This window comes from Chamaea fasciata, unplaced genomic scaffold (assembly GCF_029207755.1).
Source record: "Chamaea fasciata isolate MVZ Bird 193981 ecotype frontalis unplaced genomic scaffold, bChaFas1.0.hap1 SCAF_3, whole genome shotgun sequence".
Classification (NCBI taxonomy): Eukaryota; Metazoa; Chordata; class Aves; order Passeriformes; family Sylviidae; genus Chamaea; species Chamaea fasciata.
The window spans coordinates 98,323,919-98,350,638 of record NW_027094088.1 but is presented as its reverse complement, the minus strand read 5'-3'; the positions used below and the strand labels follow the sequence as shown (position 1 = coordinate 98,350,638).

The 26,720-nt window shown below is 38.4% G+C and overlaps 1 long non-coding RNA gene across 2 annotated transcripts in view; it reads left to right on the top strand.

Moving 5' to 3' along the window:
* The window catches only part of LOC136287292 (uncharacterized), a 180,801-nt gene that overhangs the window by 81,577 nt on the left and 72,504 nt on the right, over positions 1-26,720 (top strand). Inside the window, exons 5-7 of one of the 2 annotated variants that reach the window (XR_010720133.1) lie at positions 14,775-14,872; positions 15,476-15,575; positions 17,398-17,591. This is a non-coding gene — a long non-coding RNA (uncharacterized lncRNA). Of the gene's footprint in view, positions 1-14,774; positions 14,873-15,475; positions 15,576-17,397; positions 20,531-26,720 lie in introns of those variants that run through there. The other variant, XR_010720132.1, reaches the window with a different exon arrangement.

Here is a 26,720-nt window from a genome sequence, read left to right as displayed (position 1 = left end):
AATCAGAAGGAATATTTTTTAAAGCTGGCAGAAAAAATATGTTCTTGATTTGTGAGTGTACAGTTGTTGGAAAGATATTTGCTAACTGGAGACTTGTTTTTCTCCCTTCCCCAGTCTCTAGTTTCTGTAATGGATTTTCTGCTCACATGTATCTTGAGCTCATCTGAGCCAGTGTCAGCAGTAAGCACTTAGAGCAGCATGGCTGCAGAGCCACTGAAAGCCTTCCTGGGGCTCATTCCTGACATCACAACAATGCAATGCACTGAGTCAGGAACTGCTGGTGTTTGAAAGGTGCTCAGTGCTTTAATTTTCATTGCCTGTGATCATTTGCTAAAAAGAAAATCCAAACCATTCTATTTTGCAATAGGAAAACCTTTTTCAAGTCAAGCCATGCATTCCTGGGGTACTTGGATTAGTAGCTAGCCCTCTCTTTCTTTATAGACACATATTCAGCTGGTATGGATCTCATTCCACATTTAACACTGTTGCAGCTTAAGTAGTATTCCAGAGTAAGGCTCTGTAATCAGGCAGCACAGTTTACTTTGTGCTTAGAAAGGGGGAAGAGTACCTATTCCTCTGTTGGAATATCTCCTAAATATTGTCAAGGGTAATCTCTATAAAGTTATCATTACCATACAAGGCAAAAATCAATCATCAAATTTAATTGTCAATGATTTTTTATATCTGACTAGCACGCAGATCCAAACCCTAATAAATAGAATGAGTCTTCTGTACACAATAGACAGGTAGGATGTGTAATGGTTTGCCACAATATATTTTTCACACTGAATTTGGTAAAATTAAAAACTATAGTAGGCTAAGCGGACTCCCGCTCTAAGAAATGCAAACTCTATTTTATTCATATGTGAAGCTGTAGCCAGTTGATGTATTGTAAAATTGTACTTTCCTTTTCTTTTTCTGTCTTTTATACAACCACTGCGTGACTAATGCTTTCATGCTGCAGAAATGAGGACCAGTTCAATATTTAGCTATCTTATACCTTGGTGTTTCTCTTCCTGGGACTCATACCCGAAGGCATGTGTTCCCAGAGTTTTTGCCATGCAGTTTGTACCTTCCTGTGCCCACAGTTACTGACTGGAGAAACATCTAATGGTACAGCTGCTTGACTTTAAACTTCTGATTCGTTAAACAGAAAATGCGGATGCAGTGAAATCAAATGTGGGTCTTAGGGTCACTGAATGTTAGTTTATTTTCATGTTTGTTGGGCCAGTATGCACTGGAGAGGATAACCACAGGTGTAAAGCTTAGAGGAAGGTAAAGATACTTTGCTCCCAGGCTATTCAGGTGTTGTGTGCAACTACCCCCTTTGATAACATATTGAGAATGGTTTGTTATCTCTGGGGACCGTTTGGACTCTGCAAAGGAGACTCTCTGGCGTTCATGCTGCTGAGAGAAGGGCCAGGTTCCCAGCCCCAAGGTGTGGTGTAATCAGGTACATGTGGGACATGTGAACTCAAATCACCTAGTGCACAGTGGCCCTGTGCACTGAAAGCAACCTGCAATCTCTGCCATTTTAGTCTCGAAATGTTCATAGTTGTTTGGAAGGAAGAAAATGGTCATAGTTGTTTGGAAGGAAGAAAATGTTCATAGTTGTTTGGAAGGAAGAAGGAGAACTAATGATACATGTGTAAGAAACAGTAAGATCTACTGTGCAGCTGCACAAAAATTTTAACCTGACATGCTTATTTCATGGAGAGTCTCCAAAGACAGAGACAGAGGGTTCAAATGTCAAGAACTGCTATTTACCAGTGGGGGGGGGGGGGGGGGGGGGAGTCAGTAAGTGAAACATACTTCTTAGTATGAAGCTTTTCATTAAAGAATTGATATAGTGTGATATGAAAGAAGAAATAAAGGGTTACACTTTTCCTAAAAAATGTGGAGATTTTTTTAAAATTCTGGCACTTGCAATATGATTTTCTTCTGTAAAAGTCAAGGTTTGATTATAGTTCCTGCATTATTATTTATAGTTTAACAGTTATACATGCCACGTCCTTGGCTGTGGCATTGCAGTTTGCACCATCTATGTCTGCTTCCTAAATTTATTGATCTCATTAGAAGATAAAAATGACAAAGATAGCTCATAATACTTCTGAGAAATGTAAAACCATTAGCAGGTCATTGTCAAAGTTATAACATGTCCTTTTAAGCTGCTTAGCAAACTGGTGGCAGCCTATGATACAGGGATTAACCTGTGCCAGGAGTGACGGAGAGGATCGCAGCGGATGGTTAATATTCAGCCTGCCTACAAAACCCTGAAACTGCCTCACAAAATGATACAACAAAGCGATAAACAGAAATACATTAGAAACAAAGGGAACAGAAGTTTCTTTTCCTGTCCTTTATCCTGGCCTCTGACATATAACAAACAGAATGGGTTTTAGAGCTTCTGTCTGAAATTAAGAGTTACTTTTTAAAGTCGGGTTATGCTCCCACAGGATAAAGGAGCCTCTTAGGCTTTCCTCTGAGTGAAGGCTGACCTTGGCCAAGACCCTAAGCCAGCTTTTCCCCAGGTGGGACCTTGAACTATCCTAGAGCTGTGTTTAAGTGCACAGTAATAATAATGAGTATTTCAGACACACAATGCACCACTGTATTTTGAAGCCAGCATTTGTTGCCCAAGACATTCCACACTGCCTAGGATGCCCGCCAGAGCAATGCACATAACAAGACTTGCTACGTTTTTGCAGAAGACCTATACACCTGCATTGTTTTTCTTGTTGTTGTTTACATTTCTTCCCTTAGAGAAAAGGTTGCAAGTGCTGACTGATTGCTCTATTGCTTACAGAACTGTCTGGACTTACAGAGAACTAATTTAAACTGGCAGGACGCATACTGCTCTATGGGTTTTGGGCTGGAGGGATGGGTTTTCTGCACTGGTTCTCTGGAATGGAGCAGCATAGGTGGTTGAGGAGAGGAAGATGTCAGCAGAAAGACTGATATCTAAAGGGTCTTTTCAGCATCTCACCTAACTCTTCACTCACAGTGGAGGGCATGGCATTAGCATTAGACACAGTTACTGCCAAATCCCTTTGGGGGTGATTGAGGATGCACGGGTGGGTTCTGACAAGGGGAGTAGGAATAAGAGAGAAAGAGTAGAAACCTAAACCCCCATTCATTGTTGTTGAGCATCATGTGACCTGATTTACACCAATGCATTATTCTCTTTTAGGAGTTATTTAGATGCACATTCCAGGAATAAGTAAACAAGCATAAGTGCAATGATGAATTAGCCTAGACAACAGTTTACAGATTACACAGGAGAGAATAAGGATAATGACAATATTAATAATTTCAGTTATTCATTCTATTTTTAACCTATTAATGGCTATTTATTTTATCTATCAGGATGTCAGAACTACCAGAAAGGGGACCGTTGATCACCTGTACACAGATCTCTCCCAACAAAACTTGTTTCTGTTTTCTTTTTCTATGTACATAGCAGTAATTTCAATTTGGTGCAACAGCACAGTTTTGGCTAAACCACACATCTATAAATTAGGTGTGATAGTGTTCTATTGTCTAAATCACCAAGGTAGTTTTGAGGTTAACTGGTGAATTTCAAATACTCAGAATGCTTCATAACCATGTTGTATAAATATTAATGTATATAGGCATTCTCAGCCTTTAATTGCCTTGTTGTTGGAGTCTGGTCTGCTAATATTTGATTGTAATAGAAATCCACTTGGTTTAGCAGAACAATCTGTAAAGTTTAAAGAGATATTTTCCCAGTCACAGATCTTGTAAATGTTGTCATGTGAGGTAGTCAATAAAGAATGAAAACAAAGCTAGTATCTTTAAAAAAATTGTGTAAGGAAAACTGAATCAATTTCCAAAACATTTCCGAGCTTTAAAAAAAAAATTGTTTGGTTACAATTCAGACTGGAAAAATCCCATACATATAAATTCTCCTGCTGAAGACTAAGTTCTAGTGGCTTTGGCTCTGAAAGTTTTTGCCTTTTCTCACTTCCAGCCACTCGGTCAAGAGAATTCTTCAATTTCCATCATAAGAGCAGCCTCCCAGCCTGACTTATCTGGTGCCATGCAAAAAACTGATGGCCAATGATTTTAATACTATTCCCATCACTGGTGCTCCAGAGCGATGGGTGTTTCCCATGGGTTTCTATCACAGAATCCTGTAATCCTTTTGCGGAATATTATTACTTCTGAAGGATTAAGACAAACTCGAAAGGTTGCAGAAAAGAAGAGCAAGAACAATTGAAAGTCTGAAAATCCCACCTGACATTGAGAGATTAAAGAAGATCAGTGTAGTTAGATTATCTGAGAGAAGGTTAAGAGGTGGCTCGATCATGGTCTCAAAGTCCCAAGCAGAGAAACAGTTTTCCAATACATGGGGAATCTCTAATTTAGCGGACGAAAGCTGTAGCAAGGTCCTGTGATTGAATGTTTAACCTGGACAAATTCACACAAGATGTAACACTTTTGAGATCGTAGCAGGTTTTTTTTTTTTTTTTTTTAAGGTCTTGTTCGATTATAAGTAATTTTAAGATTTCAAAACATGTCTTTTCTAAAAGCTGTCCTACTTTGACCAGAAATTATAGGGTCTATGCAGAAGTCATTGGGTGAAATAATATGGGTATATGTTGTGCCCAAGGGCAACTTATATAATCATAATTTCAGAGTTTATTAATTCTTTGGTAATGAATATTCCCTACTCCTATATAAAATAGGCTCATATAACATATTATCATTTTCAGTTTTCTAACCTTAGTGTCATTATTCAGAAGCTATCAAAGCTGGTTTTTGTACCTCTGTGTGCTTAGCCAAAGAAAAGGAAAGCTAGTTAATATAAAAAGATATTTTTAGCATTTCTGAAAGCTTCTTATGCCAATCCCTGAAAAGAAACAAGAAATTTCTCCAGAAATGCAAATGCTCTGTCTAGAAGCAAGAGTATCATTTAAACTACTTCATCATTATGTGTCACTCCCTATGTTTAGTAAGTACTGCATGACAGCTGTTTCTAAGAGACAATCGGGGACTTTTCCAATAACTATGTAATTATATTTCATAATATATACATATATTTGTAAGGCATGGAGCTTCATTCCTTCAAAGCACTTAGGAGTCATTAGCTAATGCTCACAGCACCTCTATGGAATAGGTAAGACTATTGTAAGGGCAGATGGTCCTCAAAACCACATAAAACACTGCAGTCTGAGAAAGAAATAGAGCTTGGTACCTTACCATTTCCAAATTGCATGTTCAAGTGTCCAAACAGCGTATTAAATGTATAACTACAAGAACACTGCTTTTAATATTATGTCTTAACCCTCCATCTCTTGCGCCGATTTTATTTGCCTCCTAAACTAATAAATGGAGTAATCCTATGACACTCTACCTGATTTGTCAAGATCAGCAACTTTAGCCTCTATAGTTTTTACGAGGTCTTGACCTTACTTACTGAGCTAGTCCTACTAAAATTAAATCACTGCATGAAAAGTACATTTCATTAAAAATTACTGTGAAGAGGAAGTGGTACTACTTTTCAAAGTTTGCCTTTATTTAACAGATCAATGGCATTATGGTTTGGCAGTAAAGTCCATAGAGCGGCAGGGACTATAAGTGCTTGCTCTGCCAAGTCCAGTCCTTGCTGTTCAAAGAATGCTTTATGAAAGGGACCACTTAAGAAACCAATAACAGGACAACATAAATAAAATTTATGAAAGAACCTCTGGACTATTTAGAGTCCATTCTGTCCATTTTAATGTGCAGAAGGAAAGAATATCTGTCTGCCATAGATGAATAGCCTTTCTTTCACAAGAGATTTCTTGGGCCAAATACCTACCCATAGTTTTTCTCTCCTTGGCCTTGCTTGTCTGGCAAAAGCATCTTGGAAGCACATGTAGCTGCTGTGACAGCAATGCAGACTCCAACCAATTAAGTCTTATTCACAAATAAATCTCATGCATGACAGACTTGAAGGAGGAACTGATAGTTACCCATCTCATCCAGAAGCTTTCCAGTGACGTGTTATGTGTTCTTATTATGTTTTCCCTGAATTTGGGAAAGTGATTGACAAGGTAAATGTAAAAGACACGGTTAGGGTAGAAGTGTGTGGAAGGAAACCATATGTTCAAAACCTGACCTCTTGTCTGGATTCATTTTGCCCTGAGTTTTGGGCACCATCAGCCATGTCTGCTGGACTTCCTTGCTCCTAGGGATTGTCACTGTACCTTGATGATTAGTCAAAAAACTTCTGAGTAATGGACAAAGGGGAAAATGGAAGGATTGCCATACTGTCACCTCATAACCTATCACAAATATATATTGCTATATTTCAGAGATGGATGACCAGATGAATAATCTCATACCAAGCCTTTTCATTTTGACGACTTCTGATCGAGACTAATCCAAAAAACCTAGGAAAATATGAATTCTATCAAGCTGTTAATATGTGTGTTTTGAATTACAAAAGGAAAAACCTTACCTCCAAAAAAGACCAAGTTTCCTTTCCTCTTTTTTGTTTGTTACTGGCAAAACCATGCAAATGTCAGAGGGATGAAACATCCCACTCAGAAGAGAACATTGTGAAGTCAGCAATATAAAAAAGAAAACTTTCTTGAAAAAGCCAAACAACCCACGAACACAAATTCAGTGTTTCACTATAAAATTAAAAGCAAGGTGCACAGAAGGCAGAAATCACAGATCTGTTTCTTTCATGTTTTTATCTTGCCTAATTCCAGATAACTTCTTGTCAGCTACCTGCCACCTAGGCTCATCTCAAAGACTTAGACATGAAGAGAAGAACCACGATTTTTCAGAGTATGATCCTTGCATGTGGAGGGATCAAGGACCTTTGCAGGCAGTGATATACAGAGAAATGGCAGATCATTAGCCTTGTAAATGAAAAGAAAAACAGCATAATGATATTGTAAAATACAAAACAACTTGGTAAGATGCACACATCCTCTGCATTTACAAATGTTTATTGAAATGCAATCTGTGTTATGGTATAATTTTATGGCTTTTCAGTGCAGCTTACTGAACATATAATGCCTCCAAAGAATCTGATTATTTGCAAAAATCAATAATAACCAATATTCTGGTGTTGAAAAGGGCTGGATAATAACCATTCCCTTCGTGTAGAAGGGAAATAGGACATTTAGAATTTCTAAAAATGTACATCTAAATTATTTGTTAAACTGCTTGGTAGCATTTGAAGCCCAGGTATTGGATTTTTTCTGAACTCCAAAATTACTCAACTTAAGAAAAATTAATAATAATAATAATAAATTAATTAAAAAGAATAAGAATTGAAAATAGTGGGAGATAATTGAGTTTTTCTACATGTATCTTGCAGCTATTTTTGAAGGGCAAGTTAGGGTCTGAATATTGAAGCTCCATCATTGAACTTTGTGGCCATAGTGCACACTGAGAAATAATATCTTAGTACCTAGCCAGGGTGCCCTGCTCAGAGAGAAGAAAATACAGCAAATCATATACAACTGCTATGAGTCAGCACTGTGGCACCATATATCACAAGTTTAAGCACTTTGGGTCTGGGGGGGGATTTTTTCAGAATATTGTATTTCCAGAAGTATGTGTTTTTGTGGAAAACTGACAGTATCCCAATTCAAAAACCTTTCCAGAGCTATTAATAAGAAGTTTAATGAAGGGTTCTCAGCTAAAAATTATTATTTTTAACTTTTTGACATGGCTGCTTGATCAAAGATCCTTAGTTCTGTAGTGTGGAGTGTTTTAGGAAGAGCTTTTATTTTGTAAACCTTATAACACAGGTACCACAACAAGCAGCAATAATGAAACTTGCAGCACTTCATCATAACAGACTGTTTTTTAATATTTATTTCATCCCATTCTCCTGCATCTCTGCTTCCCCATAAGGAATAGTGAAAAGCACAAGAGTAAACTGTAGGCTTTTCCAACAGAAAATCATCAGTGAAGTCCCTCAAAGATATAAGCAAGAGTCAGTCAATAGAAGATCTGGCAAAAGAAATACTGAAATAACATAGTGTTCAAATAATATAAAGCTATTAGAAAAAAGTGCTGGAGAGAATTGCAGAGGAGTATGATGATACTGACTGACTGTCTGACAAAATGTCAGGTACAATTCAGTAAATAGAAGTGTAAAGAGGTGTTAACCTAATATATACAGTAGTGGCTTTTGAACTGGCTCTTATTACTCAGAAGGAATATCTGAGTTCTCCAAAACCATCAGCCCAGAACTCAACAGTGATGAAGGCAACAGAGGTAGTCAAGTGTGTGGAACAGCTTCTTCAGATGGAGATAAAATAGGCTGTGGGTCTCTGGTATGAAAGGAACAAGTGAAGGGAATGCCTGAGATCCTGGAGGAAGGAGGCAAATACAGAATTATTATTTAACTCTTCTGGTAACACTGGACCTAGATGCATAGAAAGGTGTTAAACTTCTTTGTGGAATAAAAATCTACAGAGAACCAATAAAATATCTTTTAATCAGAGAGCCCCTGACAACACATCAGGAAGGGATGAGTCAACCAAGAAACTATGAGTATATATTTGCCCTGTTCTTTTGCCCTTCCTTAGCTCCATTGCTGGAAATGAGAAGTGTCTGGAAGTGCACTTGATCTCATGCAGCAAAACTGTTCTCATGTTGAAGAGTACTTTCTGTTATTCTGTTTTGTAATCTGTATGATGTGCAAAGCCCACATATGAATGTGTGGGGTAGCTGATGGCAGTTGTTGTGACCACAGTGGGGAGATGCTCAGAGCAGGGCCACTTCTTCCCAGTAACAGCTTCCTCATCATGCCCTTTGGTGCTAATGAACCTGAGAAGAGAGAGGGGAATTCAGACTGTCTGTGTTTCTTACTTGATTCCACTAAATTTGTAAAAGAAATAGTAAAATTATTTTTATGAAACGGGAGGCCAGTATTTTGTGGTTTGGCTACATCTTTTTCCCCCTGTCCTGATTTAATTTAACCATGCAGCCCAATTTAAGTAATCGTCATCACTTCTTAGCTCCCTGTTTTATGTTGATGTTTATTTGTGTTCTCCTGCTTGTAAAATACACCAGTTCCCTCTCCTTAATGTGTTGATACCAATGTTCAGGGATGATATAAAAAAAAACCTGGAGGGAAACACGGTCATTTACTCCTTTTTGTCTTGTTTGTTTGCTTCAGAATTACTTGCACTGACACAAATAGACTTTCCTTGTGCACGGCTAGAGATAAGGTTGGGGTTTTCTGCTTTATTTGTTCTGTACCACACATATTTTCCCCACCCACTCCCTCACTTGCTTTTATACATGCTCACACACAGATGTACTTGCATACTATAAGGTTTCAGAGAATTTCACTCCGTTTAGGAGAATGTGACCAATGGCTGGGATGAAAAGTTTATATTTTCAGCCTCACAAGTCATTTCCACCAATCTGACAATCACAGGTGGGTGTTTCTGGGAAGAGTGCTAAACCACCTAACACTCAGCATTCAGGACACTGAAATACCATTAGTGAAAGCAGTGCTGTGAAGAGCTGGGGTGTACCATGTTGTGACAAACTATTTGCTGCCTGCTCGGTTTAGCTCCATATTCAGAAGTGGAGAAGTGATTTAGCTAATAGGTGATACAGTTGTCTGTGTTTTCTTGCCTATTTCTTTCTGGAAAATGTTGGTATGGCTCATAGCTCTGCCTCATTGCTGTATCTTTGACTAGTTCTTCTCATATGGGAAGCTGCACACAGATAATTTGGGTGATTTTATGAATAAAGGGATTTTTCTGAGCCTGCTGCATTTTGCTCAAGTGTTCTCCCAAAGCCGTGTGTCTCTGCTGATAGATGAGTGCATCTGCAAGTTTCAAGATGTGTGGTTCCTGTGGGTGGAGTGGGATGAGTGTGGTGGGTTAAAAGAAGAAAAGAAGAAACGGTCTCCAGCATCAATAAAGTTTCTGGTGCCTCACGAATATTTGCTCTCGGAGGTTCTGCTTTTTAAACACTGACCTCAGGAGAAGATCTGCATGATGAGAAGGTTATTATGTGACTGGACACCCTGAGTCACTTGGGGTAAATTGCTACAGTGCCTCAGTTATCAGTTAAGTCCTTGTGTTCTGGTGAAATCAGTGGAGCTTGTTCTCAATGGTGTAGTATCTGAGCCATCAAGTTTAATGAATCGTTACAAATAGTTTAATCTGCACTTGCAGGTGCTATTAAAACTAGGGTAGGTTTTTTGTTGTTGTTGTTGGTTTGTTTTTTTTTTTTTCAAGACATTTTTTTTACCTAGGAGGAACAGTCTTTCTCAGTCACAATGGTTTAAATACGGAGTAGTGGAATAGGTTTTGCTCATTAGAAAGCCTGGTGCTGAATTCAATATTCCCTTCTGCTGAACTTACCTCCTCCAGGATTTAAGACTCTAAGTTTCAGAGGATAAAACATAAGGCCGTGGTTAATTGCAAATAAATAGTGCCAGAAAAATATACAGATGGTACCTGAAGTTCATTTCTGAAGACTATTCAGTAAACTATATATAATTTACATGAAATGTATGTAGAGTAAGAAGGAGAACAATTTTTTTGTGGTTTCTTACATTTGTAAAGTAACAAAACAGCAAAAAAAGAAATAATAAATGAATACCCTCAGCCAGTGAAACTTTTTGTTTTCAAAAAGAGCAACCTGTATTTCTATTTATTTACCTTAATCAAATTAATTAATTTAACAAGTCTGAAAATTTCAGCATTTTGCTGGATACAGGTATAAATATCTGGCAAGTAGTGTGTATATATTAAACTACATCTACTTAGCTAGTAAATATTTTGCAGCATTAGTTTGCTCATTCCCAAGCAATCAGTTGTGAACTCCAGTGTTGCAACGGGTCCACAGGGAACATTTGTGCTTTGGTTGGCACTTCGATTAAATTCATCAAATTATTTTTTTCCCTGTTCAAGGCTGACATTTCAGATTTTTTTTTTAAAGGTTGTGTGCCAACTGCCAAAGTCAATTAATTAAATGGTAAATCTGAAATTTGTACGGGAAAACTATCATTCCCTTTTGCTGTGCGACCTTGGAAATGTGAACATTTAATCCACAAAACACATGTTTTACCAGAGGGTCCTGATCTGCTTGCACTGAAACTAAAAGCAAAGCTTGCTGAGATTTTTTGGGAGATTAGGGATTACCTCAAGGATGGCATTTTACCCTGTATTTTGCTTCTGATTTTCATACTTGGTGGTAATGACAATATCCTTTGAAGTCCTTTTATGCTTGAGAGCTTAAAGCACTTATTAGGAGGAAGCAATGCAAATTTTTGGACCCATTTTCCATATATTTGAGATACCACAGGTGAGGGTAGGATGCGCAGTCCCAGAAATTGCTGTCCAAAGAACTCCATCTTGGATCTGTAAAGGAAATCTTAGAGGCAAATTTCAACAGAGTTGAGCAGATGGTGATCATATTCCTACATAGCAGAAGTATTACAAATCTCTTCTCAAAACTCACACCTTCCAAGGGGTGTATATACCCTCATTGTCAGCAAAGACAGTTTGGTTTCAAAGATTGGACTGGATCTTGCTCTTCTGGCTCCTACTCTGTATGTCTCTTTTTGTACATCTCAGTGGACTCTTCATATTTTATTTGAAGCTTTATCATCTCAAGTTGTTTGAAAATGAGTGCAGTGCACTGACTGTTCTTCAGGTGTTAGTTCTCTGTCATTAGTTTATATTAATTTATGTTTATTTTTTCCCTGCCTGAAAACTGGTGCAGATGAGAACCCAGTATTTGGGGCCCTCCCTGTATATGCATGGACTAGAAACGCAGCCCAAACCAATGTAATGGACAGTAAAAATAGTGAATAGAACTGAACAGTGAATGGAGAGTAAGAACAGTTAATAGGGTTTAGGCAGACCAGATACATGACCTATGTATCCTCTCCCTTTACCATTTGAAATTCTTTCATTCTGTGTTTTGCTATGGTTTTAAGTTCAGGGTTTTTTTCAGCCTTCCCGCTCCCCATTTGTTTCATGAAATTGCACGCTTTTTTATCTTTAGGAATATAAAAGATGTCTAAAGAGGTTGGCTTCCTGCACATTCAGAAATTTGTTAGGATTTGGTCCCTAATTTGACAGTTTGACATGAGGGGGGCTACAGTTTAAGGAAAGGTACTGGGTAACTCTCAGGGAAAAATGGTGGAAACTGCTAGTGGCAAGGGTGTGTCTTAAATGGTATGTAGGCACCATGTGTATTGACATAGGAAGCTAATTTTTAGAATTCATAATCTTGTGCCTTCTCCTACCTCTTTGCTTTATATAGTGAATATATACCAGTTATTTCTGTTAAAGCCTGTAGTGCAATTCTTGGAATTGTCCTGCCTGTCCAGATATAGGCCATTTTGCAGTAAGGAAATCTGACGTTTTCCTGTAGAAAATGTTCCTCCTTGTGAAAGAGGCTTACACAAATGGTGGCCCAGAGGGACCAAGTCACCTCTATATGAGCAGAAGTGGGAGTTCTTCAGCTCTGCTTTCCTGAGATACTATTACTGTATTTAATCTTGGGGATATTTGATGTAAAACATAAGCACGAATGCCTTCAGGAAGAAGATAAATTAAGGATGCCAAAGTGTGGATAATGCTTGGAGTCAAAGCTATTTTGGATTCCTGGGTTCTTTATACCGTAAAATTGAAATGTTTCTATCTATGTCTAGAAGGAGAATCACTGAGATGACTAGGGAAACTTTAGTCTTAACAGTTGAAGAACTTCAGATGGTGCAAAGACTAAGCTGTAGATGAGGGAAAAATTAGAATATTGAATTAAATACTATCTGAGGCATCTAAAGTGTTGGATTGGGTCTAAAACTCAGCTGATGAGTGTCTAAATTTCATTGCTGGAGGATGGATTTGTTGATATTTATCTCAGGGCAATGTTGGACAGTGAAATTTGTCAAGTGATCACTTATTACAGTAATAACTGTAGCATGCATGGACTTAGAGAGATAGAACTGTATTTTAAATGGCTTGTAAAATTTGGCAGAGGACAAATCTGTGAATGTTTCTAGGTGATCTCTAGATTACCAAGTTTTCCTTAACCAGTGGTGGTTATCTATATGGTTTCTGTGAAAAATGCCTGTATCTCCCTGTGATGTGTGAATCCAGTTTTACAAGAGATAATGGAACATGAAAGAACTAAACATCCTATTTTTTTTTCTCCTAATGTTGTATCTCAGTGTTGTCTCCATCAGTAGCCTTGTCCACAGGAAGTGTAAAGTTTCCTGCTATGATTGTTTGACTGCTGCCAATTATCAGATCTGCTTTTGGCAGCTTTCCCTTCCAGCCTGCTGATTAACTAATGTGTGGTTACTAATACAATATGAGAAACTGGTGTAAATGAAGAAGCAAAAGATTTATTAATTTCATGTGCTAATTACTGTTTGTAATATAATTATTAATACTGCAAAAAGAAATTCTGGCTTAAGAAATAGCCAGGTTTCTATGTCTTGTGAAATGAGGCACAAGAATTATGTGCTGTAAACAGGTATATTTTCCCCTTGATAAATGCACATAATTTTCATTAGATGCATAGGTTTCAAAGGCAGAAGAGACATCATTAGAGCTTGGAGTCTAACTACCTGTAAAACACAGGCTAGAGAATTTCATCCAGGTACCCTTTATCTGAGTTAATAGAAAACAGGGGCCAGATCCTGGACTGGATGTACAGCATTTTTACTCCACTAGACTGGAATAATGGTGATTTATACCAGCTGAGAAATTGGCAGTAGACTTAAATGACAATAGATTCTTTTTTGCATAAACCTAAATGAAATGGTCATTTATATTTTAATAGCTGTGTTGAAAGAGCCTTGCTGGGAGTGAGTTTTTGAAAAGTATTTTAAGCTTTAGAAGAAAATGAGGGCTTTTCCAAACTTTTATGGGATGATTGTGTTCCCTGTTGTAATTTAAACTTGTCCCTTCACTGAAGAAAAGACATAAATTTAGTAGAAAAAAAATTCTCTTTAAATTGAAACCTGTGCCAAGATTCTTATTTGTAATTAAATCATGCACTAGGATTTTAGTGGGGGAAGGAAGGACAAAATAACATAATAAAAAGCTGAATACTCTCAGAGCCAAGAGGAACTTGAACTCAAATGTTTAAAGATTAAAAGTCTCAAGAGCCAAAAAGTAGTCTCTGATTTCATTGATTAGGTTGCATATTTGGCAAAACAAGATGTGTCATTAGTCTTTTGCAGCCATTTGTATGTGTGTGTGGATGATGTTATTATATTTATAGCAGATACAGTCTTATCATTTAGGTACAGACAGAATCCTACCTGCTCAGAGCGTCAGAGTTTAAGAATGCACTCAGACAATATTGACATAGACAATGCCATAACATCCTGCAATCTGAACAGAAACTGGGACTTTTTGCACACCAAAGCTGAATAAAAGAATTTCCTTCCTGCTCCCCTAAAATGAGAGTGTTTAAAGGAAAATAGCAGTGTGGGGAGAATATCCTTCAGCTTCCCTATAAATTTCTGTCAGTTCTATCTCAGGAGGAGGCGGTGAAGGTTTTTGTGCTTAGTTGTACAGAAATCTGTGGCTATCACATCAACATGTAGAATATTTAGAAAGAAAGGCAACTTCTTATTAGAGCAGCTGCTCATGTGGATGGTAAGCAGAGGGAATCTTGTCTCATAACATTCTCATTTATAATAAATCTGCTGCTGGTTTGGCTGATGAAATGTTTGAGGTGCTTTATATTTGATGAAGAAAACCTAAACAGAATACACATTTATATATATTTCCCATACTTTTTTCTCTTAGTGTTTTCTCCTTCAGAGATGGAAGTCTGCTTCAGCATGTTACAGTACATTTTGATGGCACTGTCACATGGAGAAAAAAACTGATAATTTACTGCACAGGTAAACATCAGAAAACATGGTCTGAACCAAATCAACCCCAACTTTCTCTCTCTTACTTTAAGCAGAATTAGAAGAGCCAATCCTTCCTTGAAAAGCAGGGTTTCTTTTTGTCCCTTATCTAGAAGGATTTAAGTGTTCCCCATCCTCGAGGATCCTCAGGTAACTCCATTATACCACTAAGTATATGGAAACATCACACTTGCCTACAAAGTTTGTAGCAACATCACATCCTTCAGCCTGTTGCAGACATCTGTCTCATGAGGAACATGCAGCTGCTGAACTGATCTTCCCACAATGTCTAGGCCCAAAGTTCATTCAGCACTCCATAAGCAAACTGAGAAAAAATAACTGATTGTCTGTTTTATGCAGACAGGCAAGAGCATCTATCAACACTATCTTGAATACTCTCCCTTTATGAACCTCAGACTGTTAGGTTATGTTAGGCACTATAGAAAATGGATCCTCAGGGGTGAGAGACTTGGAGCAGTGGCTTGTGAAGGAGAGCAGCCCTTTTCAGCACTGTACAAAGAGGTGATGCACTGCAGCATGTAGAGGCCATTGCTCCTTCTCATCCTGCCTCATATTTGTATCTTGTGCCCACAGGTGTGCGTAGAGTGTGCCAGCATATTTGCACTGTGATACAAGGAGAGACAAGACAAAACGAGTTCCTTGGAGAAACCAGGCAAGAGAGGCTCTGACTGAGGTCTGAACTGCATATTGCCTAATTGTATGTTACTCGTTATGACCCTGTTTTTGTTGCTTGGTTCAGTCCTACAGCTCTCACCCCACTATGCTGACTTCTAGGAAACTTTAAAAATAGTGTTTCCCAAAAGCTGAAGTTGGGCTATTGTCATAGAAAAAATAGCTGTGGTTTATGGTCTTGTCAATTAAGTTCAGCTTCAGTAAACATGACATGAAAGCTGGACAAGACAGCCTCACCAGTGAATAAAAAGACTTATTCAGCCTAGTCATATATAAATATCAGCAATATAAAATTCTGACAATTGTAAGAGAATTGCATTCACAGAAGCTTTGCACTTCCAGCCTGATGAAAGGTGATAAAGCACCAGTCTGTATATAGTTCCATTTTGTCATTTGCTTGTGGAGTACTTCCTTCCCCACTAAAATTAAAATTTAAAAGACTTTCAGTTTTGGGGAAAAGAGCATCATTGAAGAGAAATTCTCCCTGGCAAATTAATAGATAAGGTCTGCCATGCTAACTCAAAAAAGCAAGCAAAAGGTAAAAATTGAATCTCTTTATCACAGTTGAGTCATTTTTCTAAACTGGGGAAGCAATATTGGGTAGAATATATAAGACAGATTCTCTTACAGAAAGTGCTTTTAAACTTTAAAAGATCCATAACTAATATTGGGAATGGTTATAAATGACAGTCTTCTCTTTTAGATTATGTTGCATTTATTACATCCTACCAGGACTTTATGAGGACTCTCAAGGAATTAAAGTTATATTTATGATAAAAATACGGAGCTGCTTCTAAATAGCATTTTCATCATATTAACTGTTGCCTAGATAACAGGCATATCTCCTCGAGCACCTCTATTCTGGTTTAGCACTACAGCTTGCAAATTAATACAGTCATTATAAGACAGCAAAGCTATATCACTTACCATTTCATTATTGTTCAAGTCAAAATCCATATTTTTTCAGTTTTCCCTAGGGTTACAAACTGGATAGGGAAATGTTATCATCTTGCAGAATAATCTCTCAAGACTCACTCTCTTTGGTGTTAAGGGGAGCCGTTAATCATATTACAATAATTTTCATATTAATAGGTCCCGTGTAAAGACAGAGTTAATGCTCTCCTTCTACATGCAATCCTCCAACATAGGTTTTTTATATATATATGTTTTATATATATATAAATACATATATATTTAAATCTTCTTGGAACTAGATCAGCACGAAAGATATCACGTCCTACTCAGTGTATGAATCAGGGTCAAATCAGCAGCAAACCCTTAAATTTTTAATCAAAATGGCAATCTGTCATCCCTAAGAGAGTTAAATAACATTTGAGTGAATAACATGAATTTGTTTTAGTGGAAAATGCATGGGAGAACTTACTGCAGCACACAGAAAGCATTCCATGGAATATCTAGAAGATGCTTTAGTCCTTACATGAGAAGCTATGATGCTAGCATGCATATCCACTCTAAATTAAAAATTACATTTAGACCTGAATTTTTTTTTCTGAGGAACCCATATACCTTTTATTTTTGTGCTATCAGATACTGCAATTTTCTGAAAGCTTCTCATATAATGTTGTACATTTAATAATGTAATATTACTTAAACTCAGGGCATTTTCTGTTTTTTTTTTCTTTTTTTCCAATCTGCTGACCTGAGTAATGTGGTCGGCTCAGAAGAAGTTGAGTATGAATTTAAGAAGCTGTCCAAGGGATCATGTGTTTGCCTAATTTTGAGCAGCCTGAATGTGAAACAAAGGTGGGTCAGGTCTGCAGAGACACGGGGGTGACCCAGCTCTACTCCTGCTCTGCCCCTAGGCTGCCCTGGCTCGCTGGGAAGCCTCTCCACGTGGGAGCCCGAGCACTGTGCTGGGGTTGCGGATAATGAGCACCATGGAGAGCAGACCCGAGACTGGAACACGATGCTGACTTAATGTGGCAGTTTGGCTCCTGAAGCTGGTTGTCTCAGCCCAGGAAGGAGCCCGCTGCCTCTTCCTCGGCAGTGTGCGAAGGTGCTCCCTTGGTAAACCTTCACTTGCTGTCAGCATCCTCTCTCCCTTTGCTAAGCCCTTCTACCATAATGATGCCATCTCTCTCAACGTCCTTCATTATTCTCCTCTCTGTCATTCTCAGGGGGTCTGATTAAAATCTGTGGAAAGCTCTCTTGGACTTTACTGGGTTTGGTACTCTGGCTCTGCTCCTTAATTTGCCTTTCTTTTCTGTTTTTAACTGCTTTCTGTTTAGGCTCACTTCTGCTGTGTTCTAAACAGCCCTCACCTTTCCCCACTTTTGTATTTTGTACTCTTATTCCTAATCCTGACCTGCTCGACAACAGTTAAATTACTTAGGCAGTGAGCAAAGTGCAGATTAAAGAAATGATTTCAGCTTTGAGCTAAAATGTGTTGACAGGACTAACAAGAGGCCTAGAGGAGATGTGGCATCATTTTGGGAGAAGAAAAGCCAGAAAAATGACTCTCATCAGATCTGAGGTCTCACCATGATTCTGTGGCAGCACTCCTGACTGTGTTAATGAGGTCATGAATCCACTAGCAGTGTGTACAAACAGTTTTAATTGGTGATAATTTTAGCGCTTGTTTAACAAAATTTAAAGCAGCTGGAATGGGTTTCTATCCACACTATACTGGTGTAAATCAAAAGTAATGTTATTCAAACTTATGTTCTTCTAGAATAGCAGCACTTTAACAGAAATCAGATTCTAAAGCACTCCTGAATTTCAGATATTATACTGTATTTCCATTTATAACCTGACATAATTCCCACACAGCATATGGTATTAATCTGGTGTAAACACCATGTTATGATGATACTCAAACACATACAGCTGACATGAAAATGTCTTCAAGTACAATATTTCCAAAAGCAATTATGTCTATATGGTTGGTAGTTAGTTAGCTTGTGTGAAGTTTTATTTCTTATTCATACATATATGAAGGTTCACAGGATGAAACATTATCTATAAAAAGGAGATATTTTCACAGTTTGCAAAAAAGTAAGAAAAAATCAGTAGTGTACTTATTTTGGCCCGTGGGGCTTTTGTAAGGAAATCTCACCTTCATATGAACACAGGATTTTTACAGTGCTGGAATTTGCTTTTGTTTGCATTAGAGGGTAGATATATAGATGAATGCAAGGAATACAATGACACAAAGTGAAACTAATGATATTTTATGACTCCAAAATAAATATTAAAGGAAATTTTGCAATTCCCAAAGAAGGTAATACTCTTGATGTGTGAATGCCCCAGACATCAATCTGTGCTGGTAGTCAAGCATTTTTCAATGTTCTCTGATGAGAGGGGTAGGAGACCAGCACCCCTTGCCCAGGCAGATGCATGTGTGAAATCCTTTAAAAAATTTTCTAAGATTGGAGTTGAACCAATAATTTTGTCAAAAGGAGATAAAGAAACACATGTCTCTTGGAAAGAAAATGCTTATGGATGGTAATATTTTTGCTTGAACATTTGTTAGTAGGGTCAGATTTACAGGTAGTGTAACTTTTCTTGTGCCATCTCACCGTTTAGAGATAAAAGAATTTATTAGGGTGAAGTGTAACATTTTCACAGATTGCTTCTAGCTCCACCTGCTACCTAAAGTTTCAAAATTTTTAGCCCTCTTTTTCTTCCTGAGGATTCTTTCTTAAATACATTTGTAAGACAAAGAAAATAAGGCAACCTCAGTATCACATTCTCATGACAGAAAGGAACTGCAAGAAATTGCCTAACAAACAGCTCTGCACTCATTAGCTTTAGTATAAATCTTCAATGACTTGATTTTTATTACTTCATTCTGGCACTACAGTGAGTAAGAGTTGGTTAGGCTGCTGACGGCGTTGTAAAATGAGCATTTCCATCTCATCCCTATTACCCTAAACAATATCTTAGTTTTAAAAGAGACTGCTAAAAAACTTGCAATGGGACAAGAATAAACATGGAATAACTTCACTGAAAATTTACGCCAGTGTGACCAAGAATTGAATTCAGCCCACTTTGTTGAATTCCTTTTAATGGTTTCTGCACGTCCAAGCATCTACCAGAGATTAGATTGGAGGCAGCAGACTCACTGTTATCTACGATGCGAGCAGGACACCCGGGGTGAAAGGGTAAACCATTATCACTCTGCGCCACCTGGCCCATCCAACACAATTCCAGCAACCATAATTGTATTGATTACTTCTTGTGCTCATGACTAATGACCTCTAGCAGCAACCTTGCATTTTCTAAATCTTTTATATTCTGATTTAATAATAAGATTTGATTAAAAATTGCCATTAGCCAATGCCAGTGATTAGTCAGCAAGACTCAATGCCGCCAAGTTCCAATGAGTTTCATTATTCTGGAATTAAAAAGCTCAGAGAACTTCTCTGGGTTAATAATACAATGATTCTGTCTCAATCAGCAATGAAAGAAAACAGCTCTAATATACAAATGTAGCAAAATGTGTGGCTATTACTCATAGCCACATTTTACAGAGAAGTGTTTGAAGAATTAAAGGGACTTTATCACAGATAGTGCGGACAGTTTGCTTTACTTCTTATATTTGATTGGAAAGCCAGTGTCAGATGGTGTGTGAGGGGGCATTTTCCTAAGGAAAGACCTTTCCTTTGGTACAGCAGGAGCATGGGGCTTATTCAATTTCTCCATGAGGATGCCTGCCACAACAAAACAAGGCAAAGTGTGTCAGCAAAAATAGATTGTAATGGCTTAGAAAATGACAAGAGGTTTGTTCAGGTTATTTGCCTGCTGAGAATATATTTTACTATGTGGTTTTTTTTTCATTTTTTTAAAAAATATTACTTATTACTTAGAAGAACATATTGTCACATCTTTCACAGAAAATAAAAAAGTCTGCCATCTTCTTTCAAGAAGGTAAGGTATTTAAACAAATATTACTTTTAAGACATGTTGCTAAATCCTGCTGAGGAGCGTTAGGCTAAGGAGACACTTAAGCATATACCTAAGAGCTCTGTTGAACCCGAATTGCAGCCTTGGTGTTTCTGTATTTGGGGTGTGCTCGAGGAGATGCTCTGTGGGGTATACATCTGCTATGGGATGTGATGTTCCCTCAGATCCCATTGAAGCTAACTGAGGACTGGGTGACACTGAAGTCAATGAGAGCTGAGAGCACTCAGCACCTTTCAGGTTCAGGTCTCTAAATAATAAAAGACTCTTGAGACACAGTAAAAGCATTTTCTGCCTGTCACACAGGAGGAGGAAAGCTGTCCTGTCTCAGTTTCATCCTCCAGAAAACATGCCATGTCCCAAACGTGAGTCCCACAAGATTTTTATGGTATTTGAATAGAAATACCATTTCAAAATGCTGTTCACATAAAATCTTGTATTGGGTTTGTATGCCAAAGTTTTGGTAGAGGTGGAGGCTACAGGGGTGGCTTCTGTGAGAAGCTGCCAGAAGCCTCCCCATGTCTGGCAGAGCCCATGACCACTATCTCCAAGACAGACCCACTGCTGGCCAAGGTTGAGCCCATCAGGGATGGCAGTGGAGCCTGGGGATGACAGAATCAAGAAGTGGGAGAAAAACCCACCAAACTGGGGTGCAACAGCTGCTGGAGGAATGAGTGAGAATATGTGAGACAACAACCCAATATTCCCCAAGGTCAGTGCAGAAGGAGGGGGACAAGCTGCTTGAGGTGCCAGAGCTGAGTGAGACAGGCTGTGCCCCTGCAGCCCATGTAGGTTCAGGATGGAGCCCATGGAGATTCAGATTCACCTGCAGCCCATGGAGAAGGGGATGCCTGAAGGAGGGTGTGACCCCATGGGAAGCCTGAACTGGAGAAGACTCCTGTTGGAACAGGTTTGCTGATAGGACTTGGGACCCTCTGGAGCAGCCTGTTCCTGCAGGAGTGCACCCCATGAAAGGGACCCATGCTGGAGCAGTTCATAAAGAACTGTAGCCCATGGGAAAGACTCACATGAGGGAAGTGTGCGGGGATTGTCTCTTGTGGGGTGGATCTCATGCTGGAGCAGTGGAAGAGCATGAGGAGTCCTCCTGTGGAGAAGGAAGGGGCTGAAAGGACACCATGTGATGAACTGACCACAGCCCTCTTCCTGTCCCACTATGCTGCTGCGCTGGAGGAGGCAGAGAAATCAGGAGAGAAGATGATCCTGAGAAAAAGGGAGGGTTGGGGGAAAGGTGTTATAAGATATGGGTTTATTTCTCCATGGTTTGATTTGTAATAAATTAAACTAATTTCCCCATGTGAAGTCTGTTTTGCCAATGGTGGTCACTGGTGAGTGATCTCTCCTTGCCCTTATCTTGACCCATGAGCCTTTCATTATACTTTCTCTCCTCTGCCTAGCTGAGGAAGGCAAGTAATAAAGCAGTTTTGGTGGGCATATGGCATCCAGCCAAGGTCAACCCACCACAAATCTTTTGTCACCTTCAGGAACATAATTTTTAAACATTCTTTGTTAATAAAGTTTGCTATTGGCAACTGTTTTCCCAGCTTATTATAAGTGCCTTTAAAATGTTTCCATTAATTAAGGCTGCTTTTATGGACTACATCCATTTAGTAAAATTGCAGAAAGAAGTGCTGCCGACACATCTGCCATTGACTTCTGTTTGCCTGAGCATTTTATACCCCCGTGAATAGCACAGTGGGGAGAGAAAGCCTGCGAAAGAGAATGATAGAAAGTGGTGAATTCTGTCCAGCAAAACATGGAGGTCAGGAGAGACTCAGCTGATTACATAGTCATGTTTTCCAGGATTTCATGAGGAGAGTGGAAAGTTGGTTAAACTCTGGTTACAACAGAATTGCTCTCTTAAAACATACATGAAATATTCTGAAAATAAAAATGCATAAAATGTCAGTTTGAATATATGAGATTGTGTTTTGTGGGATCAGGCAGGAAGGAGGTTGATCTGATCATCTCTGTATTAACTTACCGAGGTTTTTATACACCCTCAGCTGACAGCATTACTAGCCAGATTATAATTATAATTACCTTGGCTTCATCTCAGTGTTTATCTGCCATGACACCCACCCAGCCACCTGCCTGCTATTAATTCATTCAACACTAACTTCATCTTTTTTTCCTTTTATCTTTCTTTTTTCCTGTTATCCTTACTTTAAAAATGTGTCCGTTATTAGAAACAAACTAAACACAATATTTGTTTGTCCATGACATCATGTATTCCTTTGTTTAAAAAAAGAGAAAAAACCAATCCAGAATTCTTCAGATTATAAAAATAACCTGTTTGTATTTTATAGTGAAAACTGGAAAGATCTGGCATTCGACTCAAAAACTCAGAACAGCTGATAATCTTCTTTAAATTGAATCTTTTTTTTTTTCATCCATAATACTGCCAGATATTCAAATAAGAGGAAATTCATGACAAAGGGCAATAAGCACGATACACAGTTGGCTTGTAGGATTCCACTGTGGGTGCAGTTCTGTATGAGTGCTGGATATTTGTTGCTGTTCTTACTCCTGAGGTGTTTTTCATTTGTTCTGCCAGAAAATTGAATGTCCAACTCTACTGTAAAATGATGCTTAAAAAAACCCCCAGTAAACCTTGAAAGAACAGCCATATCCACAGTGCTTAAAGACTTGGAAATACTTAACACTGCATTCCGCTATGCTGTTTATGGGACAGAAAGCACTTCTCAATACGCCAGAAACTGTGAACTGGTGCTCTTGTGTGGATGTCCTTTTGGATGTTTGGTGAGTGGTAGATTGAAGAACACACGGTAATGTGTCAGAGGAAGCTAATTATAATAATGGCTTGGGGTCAGGTAAATGCTTCACTATTTATCTGACCCAACCGCTGTTTATTATTCTCCTTGTGTCAACACATTTTTACAGAGTGAAAATTAGCAACTAATTAATTTATTTTCAGGAGTTAATGCCACTGTAAAGAAAAAAAAAAAAATCAAGGTTTATATTGAATAGTTATGTTTCTAGAAGAGAGCATTATAAACATTGAAGTGAAGGGTCTTTAAAAGCAGCTTTGAACTGAATAATGTAAAGGTCTGATTCTGCAATCATTCATCAAGCATCAGTTCATCAAACTGCACTTAAGTATCTGGTCAAGTCTTGTTCAAATCAAAAGCACCTTGTTTAAATGCTTTCTGCACTGGGGTCTTAGACCCTGCTCAAGCAACATTTCTGACTTCACTGAGCCTGCTTCCCTGGGGAAATGTGTCAGGGTGAAGGCCTAATTACCTGTATTCCTCTCTCATCTGTTGATGCTCCTTTTTCCAGTGGCATTTCTGCTCTCTGTCAGTTAAAAGTTCGGAAATGTCAGAATCCAAGACACTACTCAGACCTCTGTACAGGTTTTGGGGGCACAGTTCAAGCAAGCAAGTGAAGGAAGGGAATTTTCTGATGGTACATTATTGCTTATTATATTTTTCAGCATCCCAAATTAAGTAAGCCACTCTTTAGCATTGGTTCCTGATGTGTTTCAGCCAACACAGTCTTCCCTTAGCATAACCCACAAAGACACAGTAACACCTTGTGTATATACGCATTGTGTATATAAAGACAATAATTCTTTGTATTTTTACAGTCATTTTCATATGAAGACTTTAATTGCTTTAGGACCTACTGGCGCTGGAGATTTTCCCATCTTTTCTTCTTTCTATCTTTTTTTCTTCATATTGCCTTTCCCATCTTTCCTCTCCTCTATCCTTGTATTAGATGAGGTCAGTACTGGGAAAGCTTATGCACACTTTGCCCAGGTTCTGGATGATTTCTTTGCTTTCACTCCAAGCTGTGTGGGACAATGAAATCTCCTCTTCCCCTGAAGGCCATAAGAGAGCCCCAGTGTGGCCCAGCTGGATCCCTATTCTTAGTGAGTGAAGGTCCAGGGCTCCAAAGCACGCTGCAGGCTGCAGCTGCTGAGCAGTTTTCTGCAGTTTAAGTAGCCAGCCCCAGGAGATGCAAAAAATCTGTGGCAGAGCTTAGAAAACAACCCAGATGTCTTAGCTGTTCTTCCTAGACATTAAACAGCTTTCACTCTCAATGCACAATGATTGCTGGGATTTTTATGCTACCTTTTAAAATTCTGGACCACTGCATGCAAGAATCATTATTTTTAGACTTACTTTTTCTAATGATAAATTCAGGAAATATTTTAATCGTTGTAATTATCAGAACACAGTTATCAGTGTAAAATTTTATTCATCCCTGTGCTGATTTGGCACCGTGGCTGGCCTGGCTCTGTCTTCAAAGTCATCTTTTGTGTCAGATAGCAACTGCTACAAGGGAAGTATGTGCAGCTACAGCTTTCACCAAGGCACTGACAGCTCTGAGACTGGGGACCAAGAGGGCAATGCATAGGTCTTATGATCTTCCTCATCTCCTTGAAAAAGGTCACAGAAGCCATCAGATTGACTGCAGAACATCCCCTCTGAGCAATGCACCTTTTGTATTGCAAGAGATGTTGCTATTTTTGAAGCCATGGTCCATGTGGAACAAAAATCTTTCTTTAGCATGTATATCAGTGCATCACAAATGCCCACAGGGGACACGGAGAAGCTTCCTGTTCAGTGCAGTATTTCAACAAAATATTCTAAATTAGAATAATGTAAAATAGACAAGAAAATCCATTGCTTGATTTTGTTCCTTCTTTCCAAAAGCAAATCAAGGAGGAGAGGCACGGAGATCTTTGACTGTGGTCAGCAAATGTACTTTTTTATTATAAAGAGGTAATAATAAGAAAAAGATTGATATGATGGAAGCCTTTGAATTATTTCTACATTGCAAAGATCATCAGGTTAAAATGGGCTAGGGAAAATAGTGCAGTAGGGACTGCACAGAACACCATGGACCATGTGTTTTAGAGGAGAGTTTTGAATGTGTCCTATGTCCTCTGCTTTTACTCCATGAGCCTTATACAAAATATATATTGTAAAGAATATGAAGGATTTCATGCAGTATATAATACCCTTGTTCAAGAAGTATCTGCAAAAGGGTCACCTGCTTAACAGACAAATATTCCATTATATACCTTATAGGGATAGAAAATGGCCCTTCATTTTGCATATGGATGGGAGTTACAAATGGAAAAGCTGCTAAAAATGTGCTGTTAAATGTGTTCAAGGGTATTTTCTTCTGCACTGTCAGAAAACATTTTTGAATCACAAATATTTTCCTGTTCACCTGTGCGCTTTGGAAACACTTGATGAATAGATCACCCTCATCCTGCATGGGTATCTGCTGTGTCCCACTGTGGTTCACTAGCAAATGTCTCTGCCACAAACAGGTTTTCTGTCTTCAGACACTGGCCCTGGCCCTTGGCTGAAGCAAAAATCCCAGTCCTGCTCATCACCTGCACTGCACCTGAAGGAGAGGAATGAGCTTCCTGGAGGCCTGATCCTGAAATGACATCACATAGTAATCACAAGCAACCATCAAAAATGACTGTTTAGTTCAGTCTCTTGATCACTGAATGAACACCATAAAGACTCAATAAGGCTGAGCTTTGTTACCAGGCTTGTTTGATCATCAATATGTGAATACTCAGAGGTGTGAATAAACCCAATATGGGAGGAAAAACCCTCACCAAACAAATTATATTTAATGCCTAAAACATGCTTGCTGTTTTTTAGATACAGCATTATGAACTTTCTTTACAAGATTTGAAATCCATTTAACATTTGATGTCTATTAACATAGAAGGCAGAAGAAAAGCCCTCAAACTTTTTTCTGATTTCTGTGGCTTTTCTATAGGCTCTAAATTTTATTTATGAGGAGGTCACCTTATCAGTTAATGTTTCATTAATAATATAATTTTTACTGCCACTTTCTTGTATTGTGAGCTTCTGGAAAGCATGGACCTTTTTTGTCATGGTATTGGAAGACATACGAGATGCACAGTTGAGTATGAACCTTCAGGCATGATTAGAATAGAAAAGAAATAATAGTAAATGATTTTTAGGCTATGGAAAAATGTGCAGGAAAAGAATCATGCTAAACTGACGTGTTAAAGCACTAAAAATTGACCCAGACAAAGTTCTCAAAATCAAGATAAGCCAAGGCTGTTGCTGGTTACTTCTTAATTAACTAACTGAAGCATACACAGCCAATAAAATCTAACTTTTGCAAGGCAAATAACCCTGGACTTTTATGGATGTCAATAAAATGAATGTTGTCTGGAAGA